The sequence below is a fragment of the Arachis hypogaea genome, chromosome 18 (genome assembly GCF_003086295.3).
Source record: "Arachis hypogaea cultivar Tifrunner chromosome 18, arahy.Tifrunner.gnm2.J5K5, whole genome shotgun sequence".
In the NCBI taxonomy this organism is placed as follows: Eukaryota; Viridiplantae; Streptophyta; class Magnoliopsida; order Fabales; family Fabaceae; genus Arachis; species Arachis hypogaea.
In genome coordinates, this window is record NC_092053.1 from 34,019,247 (window position 1) to 34,028,701 (window position 9,455).

Here is a 9,455-nt window from a genome sequence, read left to right on the forward strand (position 1 = left end):
ATTTGAATTAAATTTTTTGAACTTGTTTGAAGAAATATTATACTGGAACATGGTTTAGAGCTCGAACACACAAAACTGATGCCAAGGCATCTTAGGCTAGTTTCACTAGCATTTTTCTGTTAGTTTTAGTTGTTTTATGCATTTTCTTGAGCTTAAAGTAACCAAGAATGGTTAAATGAATAACAAAGCAATGAACCATCCAAACAGTATGATTTTGATGCAAATTCCATGAGTTTTTAGTTATATTACTTGAATGCTATGAATGGAAGATTTCTCATGAAATTTTGCAAGACTTTGATGCAATTGTTTGGATGATTTCAGGGAAGAAGAGGCTAAGCAAGGAAGCAACAAAATCAATAAAGGAAGCTTGAATATCACATGTGGAGTTTAAGTTCCAGTTTAAGCCTAAACTGGAGCTTAAACGCCAGAATCATGAAGGCTAAGAAATGCTGGAATTGAAGTTTAACCTCCAGTTTAACCTTAAACTGGAGGTTAAACGCCAGAAAGGGGAAAAGCACCAGGGAGCCATTTCCACGTTTAAGCTCCAGTTTGACCTTAAACTGGAGCTTAAACGTGTTCGACCAAGTTTCTCCTCCAGGGTTGCTTTCTCCATTTCCACGTTTAAGCTCCAGTTTAACCTTAAACTGGAGCTTAAACGTGTTCGACACCTCCAGGGCTACCTTTCTAAGCTTCCACGTTTAAGCTCCAGTTTAACCTTAAACTGGAGCTTAAACGTGTTCGACCTCCAGGATGCCTTCTTCCATTTCCACGTTTAAGCTCCAGTTTAACCTTAAACTGGAGCTTAAACGTGTTCGACCTCCAGGGCTGCCCTTTCTATCTCCACGTTTAAGCTTCAGTTTAACCTTAAACTGAAGCTTAAACGTGTTCGACTAAGTTACCCTCCAGGGCTGCCTTCTTCCATTTCCACGTTTAAGCTTCAGTTTAACCTTAAACTGAAGCTTAAACGTGCTTCCACAAAAGGCATCACTGGAAGTGTCTAGCGTTTAAGCTACAGTTTAAGCTTAAACTGCAACTTAAACGCCACTCTTGGAAAAGGTTTTTGGGCCAACAATATTGCGGTTTAAGTTAGTATTTGAGCACAAACATTAACTTAAACTTACTCTGGTATGAAACCCAATTGAATATCATGGTTTATGGGATTGGGCCTGAAGGATTGATGAGTCTGAAATTTCAATTTATTGAGTCATGTGTCATTATTTGATTATCACTAAGTTGGCTCAATGAATGTTACAGAATTTGGATCAACAGCCTCATCAAGATTATGGATCATAAACCCAAGGCAAAAGGAAAGCAAGGAGAGGCCTCAAAGCCCAAGAAACACAACAGAAGCTCAATATAGAAAGTGTATAAATAGGATAGAATTTAAGTTAGAAAGGACCTTTGGAACTTTTACCTTTTCATTTTAGCTAGTTTTCATATCTTTGTAGTTGAATTCAGAGCTATGACTCACTAAACCCCTTTCATTGGGTTAGGGAGCTCTATTGTAATTCAATGAATCAATAATAGTTTATCTTCTTCTTCAATCTTTTCTCTTGAATTTTGTTAGAAAGCTTCTCGATCTAATTCCATTGGGTAGTTGTCTTGGGAAAGAAACTACCCATAATTGGAATCCTTCGGAACCTTGGGAAAGGAATGGAGGATTCATGCTAGAGAAGCTTTCTCACAGTGAATTGGATTGGGGTTTGGATGGATATTGTGACATGTAATCCTACCAAATTGTGGTTCATGAAACTGTGTGGTATAATCAGTGATCGAGCATCATCTCTTCTTATGAACATTTAAACCAAGGGATTGGGAATTTGTTTGTTTTTAGAGAGAATTGGTGAGCCAAGGGATTGGGATCCAATCATATAAGATTGCCAAGCAAAATTTAATGAACGCATTGGTTGAGGAAGAGATAAACATGTTTTGATTCGGAGATCTCAATATCTCCTATACCCAATGAATTCCCCATTTCTGATTTCCACTTTCTCTTTACATTCTGCAACTCAATTCATGCAATCACCCCCATTCCCTTTTAATTTCAGCAATTTAGATTCTGCTCTTTAATTCATGCAATTTAAGATTCCGCCATTTCAATTTCTTGTCATTTACGTTTCCCGCCAATTTTACATTCCGCAATTCTCATCTAAATCTTGATTCCGCTCAACTAGAACACACTTCTAATCCGAATTGCTCATTCAACCAATCCTTGTGGGATTCGACCTCACTCTATTGTGAGTTTTTACTTGACGATAACCGGTGCACTTGCCGGAAGGAATTTTGCCGATCGTGCAATTTCCTAAATCGTAGCATAACAAGTTTATGCGCATCAAGTTTATGGCGCCGTTGCCGGGGATTGGTTTTCGATTGACAATTCTCAAATTGGAAGTTAACTAGATTGAGCATATTTTTTTTGTTTTGGTTAATTCAGTACAAGTTACTTGTTGAATTTTAATTTCTGCACTCTGTTACATGCTTTCTTTCTTTATGCCTTTAAATTCAAGCAACTAACTCACTGACTCACGAACTGTTTGAATTAATTCCTCAATTGCTCTAACCATACTCTTCCATTAACCAAGAGTATTGCACTTGTTTGTTGCCTGTGCTGTGTTCTTGTATGACAGGTAGGAGAGGAGAGACATCAACTCCTCCATATACCGAACCAGAGAGGACCCTTCATAGACTGAGAAGGGAAGCAAGAGGGAAGAGAGTACTGGGAGAAGAGGAATCTGAAGGAGAATCTGAGGACAATTTTGAGGAAGCTTTAGATCTCAACATGGATAGAGAAGTTCACAACCATGAGAGAGCTGATGGAAACAATGCCATTCCTGAGAGGAGGGTTCTTAGTTCATACATAAACCCAACCTCTGGGAATTGTGGTAGCAGCATCCAGAAACCACCCATTCAGGCCAACAATTTTGAGCTCAAACCACAGCTAATATCACTTGTGGAGAATCATTGTTCATTTGGTGGGAGTGCTAATGAAGATCCCAACCAACATCTCACAAAATTCCTGAGAATTTGTGACACTGTGAAGTCCAATGGAGTCCAGGAAGATGCCTATAAACTGCTTTTGTTCCCATTTTCACTTAGGGACAAAGCAGCTAAGTGGCTGGAATCATTCCCAAGGGGGAGTCTAACAACATGGGATGAGGTGGAAAGCAAGTTTCTGGCACGTTTCTACCCCCCACAAAAGGTCAATAGGCTTCGATCTGAGGTTCAGACTTTTAGACAACAAGATGGTGAAACTCTCTACGAGGCATGGGAGAGATTCAAGGATTTGACAAGGAAATGCCCACCAGACATGTTCCATGATTGGGTGCAATTGCATATTTTCTATGATGGACTGTCTTATGAATCAAGGAAGGCTGTAGACCATTCATCAGGAGGTTCATTGAACAGGAAAAAGACTGTGGAAGAAGCCATTGAAGTGATTGAGACAGTGGCTGAGAATGAGTACTACTATGCATCAGAGAGGCATAACACTAAGGGAGTCATGGAGCTGAACCATGTTGATACAATTCTAGCCCAAAACAAGGTGTTTGCCAAGCAACTAGCAGAGCTTACCAGGCAATTAGAAACAAAGCAAGTGGCTGCAATACACACACAAGATCAAGAGGAAGTAAGCATTGAAGGAGGTGATTGGGAAGAGGCCAACTATGTGGGAAACCAACAAAGGCAATCATATGATCCAAATTCCAACACTTACAACCCAGGATGGAAAAATCACCCAAACTTTGGGTGGGGGAACCAACAAACCCAACCACAAAACCACAAACCTTACAACCACAACCAACATAACAATTCCACATACCAAAACTCCAACCAAAGATCATACCAAGCCACACAAAACACTTACTCTCAACCACCATATCATGGCCAAAATAATCAACCTACCCAATCTAATCCGAACCAACAATTTCAAGATCAATTAAACCGGATAGAAGGAATGATGGCAACCATGAGTCAAGACATAATTGAATTGAAAAGCTTCAGGGATGATGTGAGAACTACCTTAAGAAACCATGGTGAAAAACTCAAGAGGATGGAGTCTCAAGTAGGAGAGCTATCTCAACAGGCCCCCAAATCAACTGTAGTGTTCCCTAGTGACACAGAAAAGAATCCTAAAGGGGAACAAAAGAGAGTGAGATGGGAAGAATGCAAGGCCATCACCATATTGAAGGAAGTCTCAGAAGAAGAAGGAATCAGGCCCTCAGAGCAGGAGCCAGAAATCTTGAAGGAAGGTGTGGAAGAAGCTAAGCAGGAAAGTGAAACTGAGCAAGCCAAGGAACTGCAAAAAGGCACGATGGAAACATACCAACCAAAAGCACCATTTCCTCAGAGGTTAGGAGGAGGTGAAAAAGGGAAAACTTATTCAAGGTTTTTAGAGACATTTAAGTCTCTCCATATCAATATTCCCTTTCTTGAGATTCTCCATCAAATGCCTACACACATCAAGTATTTAAAGGAATTGTTGAGCAAGAAAAGAGTTTTGAAGGGAGGACAAACGGTAACAATGAACAAAGAATGCAGTGCTCTGATCAAGAAAGACACAGTCTCTAAGAAAACAGACCCAGGAAGTTTTCATATTCCTTGCATCATAGGAGAAACAAAAATTGACAGAGGATTCTGTGATCTAGGAGCTAGCATAAATGTGATGCCTCTAACTCTTATGAAGAGGCTACAACTGAATGAGGTGAGATCCACTGATGTAATCATACAACTGGCTGACAAAACTCAGAAGCAAGCTGAAGGGGTAGTTGAGAATGTGCTGGTGAAAGTGGGAGATTATTACTTCCCCACAGACTTTGTCATTTTAGACATGGAGGAAAGCTACCTACACCCTATCATTCTGGGAAGACCATTTCTAGCCACTACTAGAGCGCTCATAGATGTAGAACAAGGAGAGCTAATTCTGAGAATACATGATGAACAGCTCATTTTCAAAGTTTTCAAACCTGCACCTGAGCCTGAATCAGAACCTGAAAAGCCTAAGGATGATAGTAGCCACCTGTGTTTGGAGGAAAGTAATCCAGCAGCTGAAACTCTAAAACAGTCTTTGGAAGGCAAACAGGAGTTGCAAGAGTTAAAGCCACAAGAATCAATGGAAACAGATCAGAAGGATCCTCCTGGCATAAGGGTCAATGAAAAAATCCTCAAGAGAAAGGGAAGAATGATAGGGAAATTGCCAAGAGGGTGGAGAAACAAGAAAATTCCCACTGAAGGTTTTTCTCCGGGAGATAAAGTGATATCAAGTCATTATCTGCCAATCCCACCTGGCCTCAAAACCATTCCTTCCCAGCTCCCTCAAGTGTTCACAATCAGGAAAGTTCTTTCTATGGAACATTTAGAGGTCATGAAGGAATCAAGTGGGGACGTTTGCATAGTGAGAGGAGAAGACGTCAAGCACTATAATCCACCCTAACAAGGGACAACCGTCAAGCTAGTGACGTTAAAGAAGCGCTTCATGGGAGGCAACCCATGTTTTTAATATCCTTATTTTTTTTTTTGTGTTGTTTTGCATCTAATAAAGCATGGTTTCTTATGCATGAACTTGAATCCTCAGGACAACTGCTAAAAGAGTGCACTAAACATTGCATATAAAATACAATTTGTCTCTAAGTTTGGTGTGCCTGAGGGCACCCCAAACTTTATTCAAAATGCATTCAATTTTTCATGCAAAGAGCACAACCAAACATTAAGTTTGGTGTTCCTCTTTGAACACGGTTCATGAAAAGCAAGAAGTTCCTCTGGGTTTCGAAATTCATGACAAGTAAACCATTCGCATGTTTTAATACTTTGGTTTCAATTACTTAGGGTAGTAACTTTGTTTAGAATCAAAGAGCCAAAGTGACTATGATTTATTAGAATTATGCACATTCATTAAGGACAACCAATATGGATTTCATGTCATTAGGAGACTTTACCAAACACTAAGTTTGGTGTCCAATAATAAGTGTGCATACATACAAAAGTCACGGCTATAAGCTCATGAAGTCAATCATTGATTTACATGTGCAAGTACTATTCATCATTCACATGGACCGAAAAATGATAGCAAACTTGTTTGTTTGTGCAGGTACAAAAGAAAAGACAAAAATGGAGGAAAAAGACAAAGGGAGGTACGGTGCTTGGTCAAAAAGAAAGTTCACAAGTCTTTGAAGCTAACACATGGGAAAAGGAAGTTCTGCAAGAAAAGATTGCTACATGTACAACCTAATGCACCCAGAATACTTCCAAGAAAATGAAAAGCAATTCGTCCTTCTCCCTAATTCATATATTTACCATCAAGCCACCCTTCACAAACCACCCTAGCCGTCCATTTTTCACTTAAGGGCCCTATAAAGAACCACTTGGGGAACGAGTTCAACACCACCAAATCTCCTTCATGCACATTTTCTTCATCATAGCACAAACTATCTCTTGCCGAAAACAACCTCCCCACATTTCCAACAACACTTCTTGCTTCACCTTGTCAACTTTAGCTTGTCACTTACCCCAAAACTAAAGAACCAATGGCAGCTTCATCTAGCCACAAAAGAAGAAAAGACAAGCAACCAATGGAGGAGAACAGGGAATTCGATGCAAGGAGATACAAATCAGTTTTCCATGAGATTCAAGCCGAATGGATGAGACCTAAAAGGGTACTAGCTAAGGTTCCCTTTGATCTTGAAAAGGATGAGTTCCCAGGTGTTTGGGAGAAGATCAAAAAGAGGAAGTGGGAGCTCCTGACTAAGCCAATCACTAAAATCAACATCAACTTGGTGAAGGAGTTCTATGCAAATGCAGTGAGGGAAGACTCAACCAAGAAACCCACATACAAAAGCTATGTGAGAGGGGTGGAAGTTGACTTCAGCCCCAAAGCAATCATGAAAACTCTTGGCCTGAAAAACATACATTTCAGCCAAGCAAGTTATGAGGAAAGGATGATAGGAGAACCTGACTACACGACTATTGCTGAAGATCTTTGTGCCATCAGAGCTGAATGGGTGAGAAAAATAAGAGGGGCTCCAAGAGTCTTGAGAAGGGGAGACCTAACACCGGAAGCTAAAGGGTGGTATGCAATAGTTAGGAGATCCATCCTACCCACTGCAAACTCTTCGGAAATAGTCCCTAAAAGAGCCATCTTGCTACATTGCATTATGGTGGGAGGGGAAATCAAAGTTCATAAACTCATTGCTGAACAGATACAAGAGTTTAGTGAGAAAAGTGACCCTGAATCCTGGCTCCACTTCCCTAGCACCATCATTAGACTATGCATCGATGCCCAAGTACCACTTGAAGATGAAAGACCTAATTGGCTATATCCGGGATTGGCCATAACTGCGTACAGAATGACTCTTGGCCCAACTCCTCCAAGACATACAAAAAGAAGAAATGAAGAAGGGCAACAAGCGGAAGAAGAGCAAGAAGCTGAACAAGAAGGACAGGAAGGAGAAGACAGAGAAGAAGAGCAAGAAGAGCAAGCAATCCCAGAAAGAAGACAACGAATTCCCAGAGACCCCATGGATATGAGCAGAATGCAGGAAATCATGGAAGGAATGTCTCAACAATACATGAGGTCTCAGGAGAGACAAGAGGACTTTCACCTAAAAATGATGGATATGCAAAGGAACTTTGAATCAAGATTCTTAGATCTGCAAAGGGAACAGAATTTACACTTACAGGAATCCTTCAGCCACATATGCCAACACCAAGATGCCAATGTCTTGGCAATCAAGGAAGCCACCACTTTACAGAATGCAAGATACTCAGTCCAAGCTGATTACAACATCAGTTCGCAAATCAAGCTTAACTACATAGGGGAACATCTACACAAGATGGACCCAGCATTCCCAGCTTTTGATGAGTATTTCAAAGGGAGGAAAGAAGGAGAAATAAACAAGGCAATGATCCTTGAAAAAGGAGTGGAAGAAACAATGAAAAAGGCTGGATTCTGGAAAAAGCTCATAAGAAAAGACAAAGGAAGTTCAAGTGGTCAAAAAGGGGTAGGAAGCAAGAAGAAGCAGGATCCCAAGAATCAAGAAGAACCAAGCAATAAATGAGAGGTGGTCTCTCTCCTTAATAATCAAATGATAATTGATGAATTGTCTTTATGAGCTTTCTTTCATTATGAGTCATTTAAGTTTTAATGTGAAGTCTCTAGTATGTGTGTCTGTTTATTGCTTTGAATAAAGTGAATACCTAGATGTTTGGATATAACTCCACCTTCTTAAACAAATGCTTGCCATGCTTGTTCTGTTTCCAAAAATAAAAGAAAAGTTGAACAAAAGTAATTTGGCTCAATTAGTGACAAATCAAGTAGAATTAAGTGGTGGTATGCATGCTTGATTGTTTAGTCAGATCACTAAAAATAGAGTGTAGAATTATCATTTTTTGTGTAGAAATTGAAAACTGTCTATGGATCTTGATGAATAAATGTCTTTGGCCATGAAAAAGAAAGAAAAAGAAGAAGAAAAAGCCACTGAAAAAGGGCAACCAAATAAGCTAGGCACCAATGGTTTGAACTTCTGAGACAAATGCCTGTGGTGTTTATGTATTAAGGATATGCTTGGATGAATAGGTTCTGAGGAGTGTTTCAACACTTGGTAACTTGGGTTAACTAACCCGGGATTATCAACCAAAAGTCCATTATCAAGAGCAACCTAAATACAAAACATTTAGTCACACAAAGAGGTGCTGGGCACCAATGTCTCAAGAAGAAATGTGAACTAAAATGCCTAAAGTGGATATGTGTAGTGCACTGATAAGAAAAAGAAAATGCCAAAGGCTTGTGCAACACATGACACTAAGCAAACAAGGAGCAAAGGAGCTCTAAGAAAAAGAAAAGAAAAACAAAGAAGAAAAAAGTGCCAAGGACATAAGAATAACAAGAGGCCATAGCAGTGTTTGATGGATGCAAGGAAAAAGTGATAATCTTACCTGATAAGAATGAAAAAGTGATGCTGCAACTTTCTGCATAAAACCCTTCTGATGAACTTCAAATGCTTGCTAATATAGCCAATGTAATTGCTTTCTGTTTCATACTTTCTTCTCAAATAACTCAGGACTTGCTTAGGGACAAGCAAGTATTAAGTTTGGTGTTGTGATGCCAAGGCATCTTAGGCTAGTTTCACTAGCATTTTTCTGTTAGTTTTAGTTGTTTTATGCATTTTCTTGAGCTTAAAGTAACCAAGAATGGTTAAATGAATAACAAAGCAATGAACCATCCAAACAGTATGATTTTGATGCAAATTCCATGAGTTTTTAGTTATATTACTTGAATGCTATGAATGGAAGATTTCTCATGAAATTTTGCAAGACTTTGATGGCAATTGTTTGGATGATTTCAGGGAAGAAGAGGCTAAGCAAGGAAGCAACAAAATCAATAAAGGAAGCTTGAATATCACATGTGGAGTTTAAGTTCCAGTTTAAGCCTAAACTGGAGCTTAAACGCCAGAATCATGAAGGCT

The 9,455-nt window shown here is 39.5% G+C and overlaps 1 non-coding gene across 1 annotated transcript; it reads right to left on the reverse strand.

Moving 5' to 3' along the window:
- Positions 1-3,205: 3,205 nt before the first annotated feature.
- Positions 3,206-3,309, reverse strand: LOC112773775 (small nucleolar RNA R71). Its single transcript, XR_003188306.1, has one exon. It is a non-coding gene; the product is annotated as a small nucleolar RNA R71 (small nucleolar RNA).
- Between the last annotated feature and the right edge of the window lie 6,146 nt (positions 3,310-9,455).